At 32.7% G+C, this 9057-nt stretch overlaps 1 pseudogene; it reads left to right on the top strand.

Annotated features, from left to right (window-relative positions):
* The first annotated feature begins 2939 nt into the window (after positions 1 to 2939).
* LOC124918385 lies at positions 2940 to 6762 on the top strand (annotated as a pseudogene).
* The last annotated feature ends 2295 nt before the right edge of the window (positions 6763 to 9057 follow it).

The following is a 9057-nucleotide window of genomic DNA, read 5'->3' as shown; positions in this document are numbered from 1 at the left end:
GATTAACTTGATGTAGAAAGAAAGATCGAACCTGCAAAGAAAGATTAATTCGAACACGTTTTTCACATTTTTAACATTTTTTCACATGTTTAACATGTTTTTCACACATTTAACACGTTTTCACACTCATAACACGTTTTTCACACGTTTAACACATTTTCCACATGTTTAACACGTTTTCACGTTTTTTGGCATGTTTAACACGTTTTTACACTAATAACACGTTTTTTACGTTTTGTCACGTTTAACACGTTTTTTACATGTTTAATACGTTTAACGCGTTTTTGACAAGTTTAACATGTTTTTTTTACGTTTTTGGCACGTTTAACCTTTTTTAACATATATAACACGTTAATACGTTTTTGATAAGTTTAATACAGTTTTCACGTTTTTGGCACGTTTAACACGTTTTTGACATTTTAATACGTTTAACACGTTTTTGATATGTTTAACACATTTAACACGGTTTTCACACGTTTAACACGTTTTCACACGTTTAACATGTTTTTCACGTTTTTATCATGTTTAATACGTTTTTGACATATTTGACATGTTTTCACATTTTTAGCACGTTTAACACGTTTTTGACATGTTGAATACATTTAACACGATTTTGGCTAATTTAACACATTTTAGCACATTTAACACGTTTTGGTACGTTTAACATGTTTTTCACGTTTTTGGCACGTTTTCACATTTTTGCACATTTAACATATTTTTGACATGTTTACCATGTTTGTTGCACGTTAACACGTTTTGATAAATATTAACACGTTTTTGTCACGTTTAACACGTTTTTGATATGTTTAACACGTTTTCACGTTTTGACACGTTTAACACGTTATTCACGTTTTGGCACGTCAAACGTGTGAAAAACGTATTAAACGTGACAAAAATGTGAGAAACATGTTAAATGTGTCTAAAATGTGCTAAAATTAAAATGTGCTAAAAACGTGGAAAACGTGCCAAAATGTTCCAAAAACAAGAAAACATGTGAAAAACGTGTTAAATATATTAAAAACACGTTAAATGTGTTAAGAATGTGAAAATGTGAAAAATATGTTAAACATGTTAAAACGTGTTAAACGTGCCAAAAACGTGAAAAACGTGTCAAAATGTGTTAAATGTTTCAGAATCATAAAAAACGTGTCAAACGTGTTAAATGTGTTAACCATGTCAAAACATGAAAACAATATCCAACGTGTCAAAATGTGTTAAACGCGCCAAAAAGGTGTTAAACGTGTCAAAAATGTGTTAAACGTGTGAAAAACGTATTAAACATGTCGAAAACATGAAAACGTGTTAAAAACGTGTTAAACATGTCAAATGTGTCAAAAATGTGAAAAACGTGTTAAACGTGCCAAAAACGTGAAAACGTGTTAAATGTGTCAAGAATGTTAAAAACATGTTAAACGTGTAAAACGTGCCAAAAACGTGAAAAAAATGTCAAAATGTGTTAAATTTGTCATAATCGTGGAAAAACGTGTTAAAAACGTATTAAACATGCCAAAAACATGAAAACATGTTCAGTGTGTCAAAAATGTGTTAAACGTGCCAAAAACGTTTTAAACGTGTCAAAACGTGTAAAACGTGCCAAAAACGTGAAAAACTTGTCAAAATGTGTTAAAATTTTCATAATCGTGGAAAAACGTGTCAAAATATGTTAAACGTGTTAAAAACGTATTAAACATGCCAAAAACATGAAAAACATGTTCAACGTGTCAAAATGTGTTAAACGTGCCAAAAACATTTTAAACGTGTCAAAACGTGTAAAACGTGCCAAAAACGTGAAAAACTTGTCAAAATGTGTTAGATTTTTCATAATCGTGGAAAAACGTGTCAAAACATGTTAAACGTGTTAAAAACGTATTAAACATGCCAAAAACATAAAAAACATGTTCAACGTGTCAAAATGTGTTAAACGTGCCAAAAACGTGTTACACGTGTTAAACGTGTTAAACGTGTCAAAAACGTATTAAACATGTAAAAAATGTGAAAAATGTGTTAATCATGTCAAAACGTGTTAAAAACATGAAAAATATGAAAAAAGTGTTAAATATGTCAAAAATATGTTAAACGAATAAAAATATTTTAAATGAATTAAATACATATTAAATGAAAAAATAAAAATAAAATAATTTGGGCTACCCAACCCATACTTAACCCAACCCATACCCAACTCATACTTAACCCAACCCATACCCAACCCATATTAGTAAATAATATGGGTTGAGTAAATTTAATTTGGGTTGAATATGGGTTGGATAATACGGGTTGGGTTTACCCGTTTGCTCACCCCTAGTTGGAGGTTCCATGATACTATATGAAATGCACCATCAAACCTCCAATTCTCTTAACACTCTACAGGAATACATTCCAACATCCTTCAAATTGTTTCTCCCTGGAATGAACATTATCTCATTGTTTTTTCATGTACTTAGAGCGGAATTCGGCTTCTTCGACAAGTGTGTTTGTGAGGGAAAGTGTGTATCAAATATCCTAATGCAAGTATGTAGTAAATGAATGAGTCAGTAAGACAGAGGATTGATGTGCGAATCAACTATAGGGTTACACGTTGATGCTTTGGAAGAATGAGTTAGTTAGATCTTACTTGGAATCCTTTTGAAGCACAAGAAGCCACCCATTTTCTAATGAAAGTTGAAATAATTAAAAAATAATATATATAACATTTTATGTTTTTTTTAAATATGTAGAATCAAATCCATCCCAAAAACAACTTTTAAGTTTGGCTGCTCAAAAGAAAAGAAAGAAAGCAAACAATATCCAAACAATATCCGATAGCTTTCATATTTATTTTACAAATGTGAAATATGTACAACAAACAACTAGAAAAGGAATCAACAATGACAAAATCAGCCTTAGAGAGAGAGGAACCTTACCACCTATTTACCTATACAATAATTTTGGGAAACCATCCCATGAATCAGTATCATATATAACACGCAATTGGCCGCGGGAAGTACGTATTCGGTAATTTGCGATGATGTATGTATCTTGTTGAAAAATGAAATCTGAAATTACAATTTTGATTGATTTAACGTGTATTAATTATTATCTTTATAGACTGTTTATAAGGGGAGAAAGAAGAAGTCACTTGAGTATTTTGCGATCAAGAGTGTCGATAGATAAATCGCAGAAGAGCAAGGTTCTCCAAGAAGTAAGAATCATTCTGCCTTTGTCATATGGATGGATGCCTTTGTAAGAATCATCAAGGTTTTATAGTATTAAATTACCTAATTTCTTACTCAACAAACAGGTATGATGACATGACATAGTTAAAAAGCTTAGATAGATAATCCTCTTTTGAGTTCATGCATTTGAAATCAGCAAAGTCAAAATGTCAATTAATACTAGATATTTGTGCTTGGTGCTGCATATTCTGATATGCTGATGACATGGGAAAACACATACATTGCTTCTCACTAATTTTGTGGACTTCAATCAGTAAATCTAAACACATGTCAGCCAATAGCTAGCTGTAAGGATGGATCATACTGTGTAAACTCTAGATTAGCTGCAGCTCGCTGTCCGGTGTTTGAGAGGGATTACTAGTGAATTATGCATGAACATTTATCCTAGATTCTGTCTGATATGCAGTCTTTAGTTCGGATTCCTTGCACTCTAAAACTGTATTTTGAGTACTGATCTGATTAGCCCCTCCTAGTCGATGATCAGATGTTTGTTGTAAACTAATCAAGTGTTTAGATCTTATTCATCAGTTGCAATAGTATCTAATGCTTTGATATTGTGTTGGAACAAAATTCCCGAGTTGATTATGTATGTACATGCACCCCTTGTATTCATTTTCTCTTACCCTGTTTCTTTCAGGTTAGAGTTCTTCACACACTAGACCATCCAAATATATTGAAATTCTTTTCTTGGTAAGTGCTGCTTAGGTGGTTGGGAATCGGTAATGATTCTAGTTATTAAGCATTAATATATATTTACTGCATATCTCCTGTTCCACTAGGTATGAAACTTCTGCTCATTTGTGCTTGGTCTTGGAATATTGTGTTTGTTGGAGGAGATCTCATGTCATTGTTGAAACAGGTAATCACTTCTATCAAGAGTATTATCATTTTTTTTTTCTTTTTTTTTCTGATGAATTTGATTTTGAAGGTATAAATAATATCAAGCTAGTCTAATTTGTTAAGCTATTAAAGAGACTTTATCCCATCCCAGAACACTATCTTAATTTATCATTTTTTCCTTATGTTACTTCAGTGTTGTTAAATATTGAATTACTTTTTTTGTAAATCAAGACCTATAAAATTACAAATATTTCAACCAGAATCTTGGTATTCTATCACTATGATTTTATGAATTAACTTATATGAAGTACAAGATTTGTAACCTACATTTTACAAATAATCTGAGACATCCATAGTCAGAATAATGGAGAGATACATTATTTATTTATTTATTTTTTTGACATTTATATGATTCTTTTGATAAATCATTCAAAATGATTACCAAATAAGTAAAGTATAATGATTGGGGGTTGTGCTAGCTTCCTCCAGAGAATAAACTCTGGTTTAAAAAAAGAAGGCTAATTTGTTTTATAAATAGTAACATGGTCCCGAACATCTACCATTGTACCCGAGGTCATGAATCAAAAAAATAAGAAACCTTTCTGTAGAAACAAAAAATGCTAATAATAATTTTTAATCGATGTCATAGCAAACTGTTGATTTCTGCAACATTTTTCGTTTTTGTATTGTGGACCTTGTTAGGATGATAGTGCTGTTGGGCGATCCCATAATATTTCAATCTTTTAGCTTGTTAGTAGCCATTTAGTATTATGATAATTCATTTAGTATTGGAATTTGTTTAATGAATGAGTTGTAGGACAAGAGGCTTCCAGAAGATTCAATACATCTTCTTGTTTGTGATCTTGTCAAAGCTTTGATGTAAGAGCTGCTGTCCATTTCCTTTATTAATTTGCCACATCCATTATTGTTTGGCAATGCATGCTACTTACTCTGTGGTTATCCCCTCCCCAGGTTTTTGCATTCCAAAGGTATATTGTACCAAACATCCTTTTGGATGAAAATGGGCATACAAAGGCAATGACCCTTCAACATTGTCTTATTTCTATAGTCAGCATCTTTTCTCCAAGTAGTAACATGTTCTCTATTCTGCAATGCAGCTTTGTGATTTTGGATTGGTCCGAAAACTGAGTGATGTATCAGATGTGCCATCTTCTTTGGTGAGATTTCTTTCAGTCCCAATATCCTTTGCTTATTCGTTACAATTTGAATTTTCAATATCCTCCTCTTCACTTTTTTTTTTTTCTTTCCAAAAACAGAAAGTAACCTGTCTTTTGCTTCCTGCATTTTCTTAGATGCCACAAGCGAAGCGCGGAACTCCATTCTACATGGCTCCTGAACTATTTCAGGATGGAGGTGTCCATTCTTTTGCTTCTGATTTATGGGCTCTTGGTTGTGTGATGTATGAATGTTATACGGGGTCTCCTCCCTTTGTAGGAAGTGAATTTACTCAATTAGTTAAATCAATCCTATCTGATCCAACCCCATCCCTGCCTGGTAATCCTAGCCGCCCATTTGCCAACCTAATAAACTCTCTTCTAGTGAAAGATCCAGCTGAAAGAATACAATGGACAGAACTCTGTGGACATGTTTTCTGGAGGACAAGTTTTACAATAGTTCCCTTACCTCCCCAGCCCGCTTTTACTAATATGATTGAGGTTTTGTCAAGGCCGTGTCTTGCAGAGAAAAACAGTGATAAGCATGTACAAAACAAAACTCCGCCAAAATATCGTGGAAAGGATTCAAGAGGAGGAGGTCCCAAGAAAGGTGAAAATAGTATTTCAGGTTCAAAAAGTTGTGAGACACCAGTTAAGGGTATCTCGAGTGGCAGGAAGAATCAAACAAAAGCCCTAGGGAAAGTTACTGAGAGACGGATAGATTCTTCAAGCAATACCAAAGGCGGCGTGAATCTTCTACGGCTCTCAAGAATAGCGAAAACTAACTTGCAAAGGCAAAATGAGAAAGAAAACTACTTGGAACTACTTTGACGGCTGTGAAAATGATGCTGAAGTTAAGATTGAAAACACCGATATGGAACTAGACTTTAGTGAGAATGTGGAGGATGAAACACAAGATGATCCAGATAATTCTACTTGCCTTGATGAGAAAAGTGGACAAGACAATATGGATGAGGGGGAGGATCACTGGATCAAGATGTGCCACATTGTTACGAACATGGGAAAGCATGTTCTTTCGTTGGTGGAAGAAAAGGGTCTTGTTCCATTTCTCATGTCTATTACTGAGAAAGGTAGTGAAGTTCTAAAGGGAAAGGCTCTTGTTTTGGTGGGCATGGCAAAATTCCGGTTCTTGGGGACCCGGACCCGAACCGAACCGGACCCGAAGCTGCCCCGAAAAATCGGGTCCATTATTGACCCGAACTTAATGGTTCCGACCCGATGGGTACCCGACCCGACCCGGACCCGAATTTTATATTTGAAGTTCAATTTTTTTTTTTTTTTTTTTTTTTTTTTTTTATTTTATTTTTTTTTATCCAATCCATAATTTAATATTTATTTTCATTTTTCAAACCATTCATTTCCTTTTAAAATAAGATAAATAAAAATTCATTACTAATCCTATAAAGCTAATACATGTTACATCCATTTATTTTAACCAATTACAATTTACAACTAGGAAAAACTCATAATCTCAATATAACCAATTACAATTTACAACTAGGAAAAACTCATAATCTCAATATATTGAGAGTACAATTATTATATTTTAAATAAAATATATATTTTATTTTTAACTAATAATTTAATATTTATTTTTACTTTTTAAACTATTCTTTTTACCCTTTTAAAATAAGATAGATAAAAATTAATTTTAAGTAAAAGTAATCATATACACAAATTTAAATAAAGCTAATACATGTTCAATCTATTTGTTCTAATCAATTACCATTTACAACTAAGAAAAACTCATAATCTCAACATATTGGGAGTACAATTATCATATTTTAAGTAACCCATGCTCTTAATATATTAAATTCAAAAAACAAAATCTAACCCAAACAAAATAATAGATCTCCAAAATGTATTAAATTCAAAAAACTAAATCTAACACAAACAAAATAATAGATCTCCAAAATATATCAAATTCAAAATACTAGATCTACCCAAACAAAATAATATATCTCCAAACTATATCAAATTCAAAATACATTTTCTCCAAATTATATCAAATTTTGAAATCTTCATTCTTCAATCCTCTCCTCAACGTTATCTACATCTGCAAAAATTCAAAAATAATTAGCTAAAAACATTTACAAATTATGATCGCAAATGATAAAATTATACCAAAATCTTTATCGCAATCTAGGTCCAAATCTATATCAGCGTCCATGAATGATGTTTCATTTGGAGGTTCACCTACATATTATTAATAAAAAAAATTGAATAATAATAAGAAAAGAGAATAAGAACTTTATTGTTTTTCAAGATATTATTAACATTACCTGATAACCAACTTTTTGCACACATAAGAGCCTCCACCATCTCTACATTAAGCCTACTCCGATGAGGACCAACAATTCTACCACTTGTACTAAACGCAGACTCTGAAGCAACTGTTGACACTGGAATCGCCAACAAATCTCTTGCAATTACTCGTAACGTGGGATATTTAAAGTTACCATTCCAATATGCGAGAACATCAATATTCATGGTTGTTGGGAGCAATTTTTCCTCCAAATACATATCTAGTTCAGATTTCATTTGTGTGCTCATATATTCGTTGCTCTCACAAAAGCTAGTGAAGTCTGCAGGATAGATAGTACTCATTGACCGAAGAATATTTCTGTCACTCGTGGTCAGTGGGGCATTGGAAATATCATTTGTGTATTCCTTCAACAAATGATAAAACTTTTGACGCACTTCATCTAACTTTGTTTTCCATTCACTTGGGTAGAAACGTGTAAAATAATATTGAACCAACTTCAATTTACTCCTCGGATCCAGAATACAAGCAACCGCCATCAAAATATGTGTATCAAACCAATATTTGTCAAACTTTGACATCATTAAAATTGTCATATCTTGAATCTTTTCAACAGGAGACTCTATCCAAGTAGCGAAAGTCAGTTTAATCTCACATATTTTAGCAAAACATATATTGGACGTAGGATATTTTGTTGAAGAAAACAGCTCAGTCGCATTGAAAAATAGTTCAAGTCTTTCACATACTTCTTGGGCAAGATCCCATTCATTATCGTTTGACTCGTGTTTGTATTGTCTATCCCGAAGAGAGCATCGACAAAAAACCAACTTATATTGCAGAGCAGTTCTTAGCATGAAAAAAGTTGAATTCCATCGAGTTGGACAATCAAGAGATAATTTATTACTCATGTGAATTCCAAGTGTCCTTGCATTATCTTCAAATTCCTCAATCCTTCTAGGCGAAGCCAACCAATACACAACACTATCACGTACTTTCTCAATTGACGACTTAATCACATCTAACCCATCTTTCACAATCAAATTTAAAATATGTGCACAACAACGCATATGAACATATTCACCGTTAGATAATAAATGACTTTTGTGCAACCTACGCACCACATCTAGAACCATTACGTCATTTGTAGAACAATTGTCAACGGTGATTGTTGATAATTTTAAGTCTAAATTCCATTCCAGCAATGTATTCGTTAACACATTGGCCAAAGTTTCGCTCTTATGTGGACATGGTACGTAGATAAATCTCAATAAAAAACTTTGCAACACCCATTTATCGTCGATAAAATGTGCTGTCACAACCATATACCCTTTCCGTTGGTATGTGCAAGTCCACATGTCAGTGGTGATAACGATTCTTGATTCATTTCTTTCTAGCAAAAGTTTCACTCTAGCTTTCTCAGCCTCATAAATCTTTAACACGTCTTTTTTTGTAGTGTTTCTCGTAGGAAATCGCATAGGTTTTTGACGAACATATTCAAGTAAATCTCTAAACTTGATGTGTTCTACCATAGATAATGGATAGTCAT

Source organism: Impatiens glandulifera, unplaced genomic scaffold (assembly GCF_907164915.1).
Source record: "Impatiens glandulifera unplaced genomic scaffold, dImpGla2.1, whole genome shotgun sequence".
Classification (NCBI taxonomy): Eukaryota; Viridiplantae; Streptophyta; class Magnoliopsida; order Ericales; family Balsaminaceae; genus Impatiens; species Impatiens glandulifera.
Note: the sequence above shows the minus strand (reverse complement) of the source record. Positions and strands in the feature narration are given on the sequence as shown.